The sequence below is a fragment of the Gracilinanus agilis genome, chromosome 3 (genome assembly GCF_016433145.1).
Source record: "Gracilinanus agilis isolate LMUSP501 chromosome 3, AgileGrace, whole genome shotgun sequence".
Classification (NCBI taxonomy): domain Eukaryota; kingdom Metazoa; phylum Chordata; class Mammalia; order Didelphimorphia; family Didelphidae; genus Gracilinanus; species Gracilinanus agilis.
In genome coordinates this window covers 329,618,004-329,625,265 of record NC_058132.1, presented here as the reverse complement: position 1 = coordinate 329,625,265, position 7,262 = coordinate 329,618,004, and the positions used below count along the sequence as shown (strand labels likewise).

Here is a 7,262-nt window from a genome sequence, read left to right as displayed (position 1 = left end):
GGCAGCTAGGTGACTCAGTGGATTGAGAGCCTGGCTAAGAGATGGAAGGCCTTGGATTGAGATTTGGTCTCAGACACTTCCTAGCTATGTGACCCTGGGCAAGTCACTTAACCCCATTGCCTAACCCTTAGCACTCTTCTGCCTTGGAATTGATACATAGTACTGATTCCAAGACAGAGGGTAAGATTTTTAAAAAATTAAGACATTTGCTCATCTATAGTCTTAAAGCACCTTTCCCATTCTTAATGATTTTTCAAAAATTACAAAGAGAATTTCAGCAAACACATCCACAAGTTCTAGAAAGTAGTTCATTTTTTTCTGGTAATGATCTATTCTAAGACTCCTACATGCTCATTTATTATTTCCTTACTTAACTCTAGTTTCAATTTTCTCATAATTTCCAGTTTCCAGAGAATTCTTTTGTATGGAAAAACAAAAACAAAATAGAGATTGAATAATTCTGCCTTCTTTCTATCATTTATAATGGCCCCTTTATTCCCCAGAAGTCATGATCCTTCTTTGATCTTCCTACTCTTCTCAAATATGCTAAAAAGTCCATTTTTGTTGTTCTTAGCACTTATCACCAGCTTCAGTTCATTCTGACTTTTAGTCTTCCAAAAAAGTATAACTGATTCAATAGAAGCAAAATAGATAAGAGGCTGGCAAGAGAAATATTATATATTAAGAAGATAGGCTAGTGTCAAGAAATCTAGGAACCAGAGGGGAGAAGTATGATGGAGAGCACTTGAGTGAGGATGAATGCAAGGAAAAGTGAAGTGATATTGTCCTGAAAGTACAAATCTACAAACTACTTGGATATAAGGAGAAAGCTGATAAGTTCAACAAACAGATAACAAGTCTGGTATAGGGGCAGAATATAGAAAGGATGAAAGCTTTCAATTGTCTGGACATCTGCTAGAGCTTGCTGTCTGAAAGTCAGAGTAGGTAATAAATTCTTGGCTTACCTGGGAACCACTTCATCCTTCAAAAAGTGGAGAAAATAATGAGGAAGTAGTGTTTTTCTGGACCTTACACTGACCGATGAAGAAGAAATGGATGCTGAAGAGGAATCAATAGGAATCTTGAGGGCCATTACAAATCTGCCTTAGAATTTAGAATAGAGAAGGGGATCAAAGGTGAAAAATTCTGACATGTACCCTAGGTTTGAGGAGAGGATATTTCAAAATGTTCAGAAAATGATTAGATAGATTTTTCAGTCTAAAATTCTATAGAGAAGTCAATTCAGAAGTGAAGGAAGCTTTGAAGAATATAATTCAGAAGGCACCAACAGAAAAGAAATTCCAGCAAGAAGGAAAGGGAGAACAATCTAAATAAATTCTGGTATCTACACATAGAACTCAATAACCAATTTAGACTCTAAGGACACAGACAGAGGAAGGAAGTAGGGGAATTAATGGAGGTCGAACCCAAATAAGGCAAAGGCCAGCAACATCAAGACTCTTAAGCATTGTAGTGATCTAAAACTGACAAGGATTTCTAAGGAAAGAGAGAGGTGGGGAAGGAAGAGAAAGAGAGATTGTTGTTGGGTTTTTTTTGGTTTTTTCAAATAAAATATTGGGAAAATTTAAATAAGACTGCTTCTTGGTGTTGATGAGACGATTATTTGTATCATCTCTAGAAATTTAAGAAATAGCATGACATGGTAGAAAGAACTCTGAAAAGGTTCATCATCAATCAGAAAAGATAGTTTTGAACTTGACTTTGCTATTTCTTATCTGCTTGACCCTGAGTAAGACTTAACTTTTCTGGTCTCAGTATCTGCATCTGTGAAAAGATTTTGGACTTGATAGCCATTAAGTTCCCATCCAACTTTAAATTTAGGATTCTAAAACAAGAGATGGAACTGAGATCACAAAACTACTGTAACTTAACTCATATTTTGCTTCTATATCTGTCAAGAAGAATGATCTTTGGCTTATAATAGACATAACACAAATGGCTAATGGTCAATGAAAACATCAAATTGATTTAATTAGTAAACTCTTTATGGGTAGATTCAATGATACTGAAAGAATTAGCAGATGTTATAGCTGAGCCGTTGTCAATATCTTTTAAAAAATCATTAAGAGCACTTGCTTTGGTTGCACCCATACTAAATTTGGTATAAGAGAAGATTGGCTTGGTTCCTGCATGAGGATGACATATACATTCATGAAACATTTTGTATTTTCTTCATTTGGAAGAACTGGGAGATAAAAGGGGCAAGAGGCAGATTTTTGGTCATTTCTCTTTACTTATATAGTTACCATCCTGATGTCCTTTGTGACCTCTTGGTTAGCCTGGTGCAAAAGACTTCTAATTGGTCTCTCTCTCACCTTTCTTCCCACTCCTATGCAATTTTCTACTCGACTGCAAAAGTTGTTTTCCTAAAATATCATTTTGGCCATGCCTCCTTCTACTTAATATACTCCAGTGGCTTCATTTTACCTCCAGGATCATGTATGATGCCCTGTATTTAACATATAAAACTTTTCACATCCTACCTATCTTTTCAATCTTCCTAAACTTTACTCTCCTCCATGACGCTACAGTTTCCTACTTGCTATTGCTCACAAAAGACACTTCTCTCTTCTCCATGCTTTCCCCCTGACTGTCCTCCCTGCTTGGAAGATTCTTTCTGCTCACTTCACATCTTAATAAAAATAATTAGACCAAAAACCTAAAGGAAATTAATGGAAAAATTGGGAAGGAAAGGAGTCCTATGGCACCAGATCTCAAACTAGATTACAAAGCAATAATCATCACAATGATTTAGCATAGGCGACTTAGGTATCTTTATCTCTCTCTCTCTCTATCTCTCTATCTCTCTGTCTCTCTATCTCTCTCTGTCTCTCTCTGTCTCTCTCTCTCTCTATCTCTCTCTCTCTCTATCTATCTATCTATCTATCTATCTATCTATCTATCTATCTATCTATCTATCTATCTATCTACCTGTCTATCTATCTGTCTGTCTCTGTCTCTGTCTGTCTGTCTCTGTCTGTCTGTCTGTCTGTCTGTCTGTCTGTCTGTCTCTCTCTCTCTACCTGTCTTTCTATCTGTCTATCTATATCAGTTTAATGATTAGGTGTAACACATGCAGAAGAAAATCAACCTTACAGCCAGCCTCATGTTCAATAAACTCAAAAACTTCAGATATATATGTATGTGTATATGCATTTTAATAAAAGTTTATGTATAGACAATGCAGTTGTATCTAGAAAGGAAATAATAAACTTGGAGGTGATTTTTTGTTGCAAAACTGGATTATTTGAAAATTCTTGACAAGGCAAAGATTAAGGAGATTGTAAAATACAAAACAAGGCATTTTCATTATATAAAATGAAGAGATTTCTATGGATTGGAAAATAATTGTATCAAGTCTAATGTTCACAATCCATAAGGGATTATTATCATAAATATTTAAAACCAAAAAAAAAACCCTGTCCCAATAAGGGTGTAAGTAGTTTTCAAGAGAATAAGTACTATTTATTAATAACCATATTAAAATGTTCTAAATCATCAATAACAAGGGGATCTGCAAATGAAAACACCCAAAGAATTGCCAAAATTATAGAGATGAAAATTATGAATGTTGGAAAGGCTGGAGAAAGATAATAAGTACATTGGTACATTGTGGGGTAGAGTTATTCATTGGCACAATCATTCTGGAAAATATCATTCATACTTTTGGGATTAATGACTTCAATATAGTACATTTATTAATAATCTATCTTGATTCCAGATCAATGATTTTGGAACACATTCCCTTCATCTCTGTTTAGAAATAGAATACAACAGGTATACAAAATTACTTTTTTAGTTGTAATCACTGGATCAGATTGTTTTGCTTAATCATTTGTTTTTTCGGTAGGGTCTGGTCCTATGTCAGCTTGAAGTTATTGCAATTGGTTGTTTTACAAGAAACCAAAAGGGATCAATAAATTATTTTATAATAGTGCATATAGGAATAGTTTTTCAACTCTTTGATTCTGCTATGAAACTTGAACAAGTTGTCACTGGGTTTTAATGGCAGTAGGATGAAGTTGAGTCAAGTAGGACTTGAGTCAATCAGTCAGTTAACAAGCATTCATTAAGTTCTTGTTAGGTTCCAAGCACTGCCCTGAGATCCAGGAATGCAAATACAAGCTGAAAGACAGCCCTTGCCTTTAAGAACCTTATAGTCTAATTGGGAAGACAATATAGAAAAGGAAGCTTAAAAAAAGGATTGTAAAGGTTCCTGGCATTGGGGAAGAGGCGAGAAAACCTAGGAGGTAACCTAGAGAGGAATGAAACGTGAATAGCTTGGGGTGCTCCCTAATTAGAAGTTCTGGAAGGAGCCATCCAATCAGAGGAAGAAGTCACAGGAGTAGAAGATACGTCCTATATGAGAATTTGAGATACAGAGTGAATTTCTGGGTTGAAGAGGTCTCTGAGGCATGGTAGAGAAGGTCCATTATGTAATCTTCTGAGTTTTGTCAGCTATGTGATTCTGGGCATGCCATAGATTTTTCTGTTTCAGAGCTAGAAGTCTTAGAAATTAGCTTGTCATTCTCATTTAATAGAGGAAGAAATTTAGACTTAGAATGGTTAAGTATCCTGTACAAGGTCACTCAGGTACAAAGAAGTAGAGCCAGTTATAATGAATTGAGGTCCTCTGACCCTAAACATGGCATATCTAATGACTGTCATTATTTAAAAACAAACAAACAAAAACAAAACTATCTTGGAATGTGTCTAGCTCATTCAGACTTATTCTTCACTTAGATCTGAGGTTTGCTTCCTACTATTTTTGAATTAGCTTTTCTACTGTACTATACTACCTCTATTATTTAATCTCATGGTTTCCTCGTTTGTAAAATAGGAGAAAATAACACTTGTATCTCACAGGATGGTTTTGAAGGAAGTGCTTTGTAAGTCTTAAAGGACTGTGTAAATGTCAGTTTTTATAATAAAGAGTACTATAAATCCTAAGAGAGAAACAGAATTCAGAGTCCCAGGGGATTAGGAAGGAGGAGATGAGCTTTAACAGTTGAGAAATTAGCACAAGCAAAACTTAACTTCAAAACAATCCTAAACTCTCAAGAGTTCCTCTGCAACCATTTTCCTTCCTGGTCTACCTAAGTTTAGCTAAGATCTTTTCAACTATGGGGTACATTTTTCTTGGAACTAGACAGTCATGCCTGTCAAAAAGCATGCCGCTCCCTTTAATAGGAATAGATGGACACTAACAAGTTATTTTCCATCTCTTTTTTTTTTCCTAGCCTATTTTCAAACCACTCCTGTTTATATGAACTGTCATTATTAAGCATCCCTATTCTTCATTTCAAAAGAAAAGAATGGTACCTTGTCTTTTTTTTTTTTACAAAAATATGACAACACTTAAAAAATCTATTATATCATGCCAATGATAGCTGATAAATATGCAATCTTTTAAGGTTTTACAATGCACATTACTCTCATTTGCCTCACAATAGCCCTGTGACACAAACACTATTTCTTACAGATGAGGAAAAAAACCAAACACACCTCAAAGTGACCAAGTGACTTGCCCAGGGTCACATAGCCAGTAACAGTCTGCGGGAGGATTTGAATCTAGATCATTCTGACTCCAAGAGCAGGGTTCTATTCAGTAAGCCAAACTGCAAATCTTATATACAGATGGTTTCTACCCTACATAGCAGTCACTCTAAGAAGCTGTATATTTTCTTTCACAGTTTTATTCTTGCTCAAAGTATTTTTTAGCATTCCTCTCTTGGAATTACGTTCAGCTGATAGGACGAAGTGGGGAAAATAGTGTCCTTAATGTGCAGTCACAACTAGTACATTTATAATATGTTATTAGTTTTCAAGTTTAAAGATATTTTTCCAGGGATGCCATTGGCTTAGGATAGCTGTTTTTCTACTTAGGTAGGGGAACACTTTGCTTTTTATTTGTAAAACACTGTATATTTGTAAGGTGCCTAGCACAATATCTGGTACATAGTAGGTGTTGCATAAATGCTAGCTATTATTATTACTTTAATAATTAACCCGTCTATATTTTGTTAGACTTGGTTTCATTTTCTGGTACTTTCTGACCATGTTTCTAAGTTAGCAGTTTTGAAACCTGGATCAATTCATTTGAGTAGGTGGAAAAAGGATGACCACACTAGAAGACATTATCTGGAAGAATGACACTGAAGGCAGTGTCCTCATCTAGGACAAGCATCTTATTTTACTAATTGTTGTGGCAAAGTTCAGTTGTTTCTCCAAAGAATGACCAGGATAAGTGCTGTCATTGCCTTCTGAAATCCCCTAGAAGAAAGCAACAGTTGCTCTCCTGTAGGACTGGCTTTGCTTTAAATTTGATGGCTAGTTAAATTTACCACTGATTACAAACTTGTTCTTACTAGAGGTTAGTTTATATCTTAATTATTAAAACTCTTTTTCCAAGCTTGACATAAGGACATAGCCATCAAATTTAAGTCTGTACTTGAAGATCAATCAAGAACGTTTCATTTATACTTTTCCTCTCAAACTCTTGAACTTTATTTATAGATTCCATATTCTATATGTATCCATATGTATCGAGGCTACAAATAACATTTTTCCCTGGACACCCGCACATAGGCAAATAGGAAAACTCTTCTATTTTTTCCTTCAAGCAGCATCAACAACTCCATCCCTTTGGTCCACCTTCTTCATTTTTTTCTTCTTCCTCCTTCCCCACCTTGATCTCCCAAGTCTCTCTATCTGCAATAGGCCCATTAGAAGAAATAATATATATTTTTTCCAACAGCACTGCACACCTTGTAATAAATAATGTGAGCATTGCCTAACAGGCACTCTAAAGAGACTGGTGATAAATAAAGAAACTTCCCATCTCTCTGCACGCACTAGACAGAGGGCTAGAAAGAGGAGAGTTAGCTATTAAAGATCCCACATAGCCACGGGCAAATTCTCTCATCGGCATCTCCTTGCGGAGACCTTTTCTTAAAAGCAGAGATTGCTCTGATGGTTCAAGGTGCTATTGAGCTCTAACCAGGGACAATTACAAGACTCCAGTCACAGCATCTGAGGCGATGCTTGTGTCTGATAAGGTTGAAGGAAAATAATGGGAAGGAGGGTAGCGATAATGGGTTGCTGAATGGATGGGATGAGGTATCATCGCACAGTGCCTGGAGACAGAAGCAGCTGCTAATGCAAGAAGGGCTCCCCTCCCCACCTTCTTTCCATTTTCATTGCATAAAAAACCCTCTCTCTAAACATGCACTTCAAAAATA

The 7,262-nt window shown here is 36.0% G+C and overlaps 1 non-coding gene across 1 annotated transcript; it reads left to right on the top strand.

Annotated features, from left to right (window-relative positions):
• The first annotated feature begins 2,087 nt into the window (after positions 1-2,087).
• Positions 2,088-2,192, top strand: LOC123243424. Its single transcript, XR_006505954.1, has one exon. It is a non-coding gene; the product is annotated as a U6 spliceosomal RNA (small nuclear RNA).
• The last annotated feature ends 5,070 nt before the right edge of the window (positions 2,193-7,262 follow it).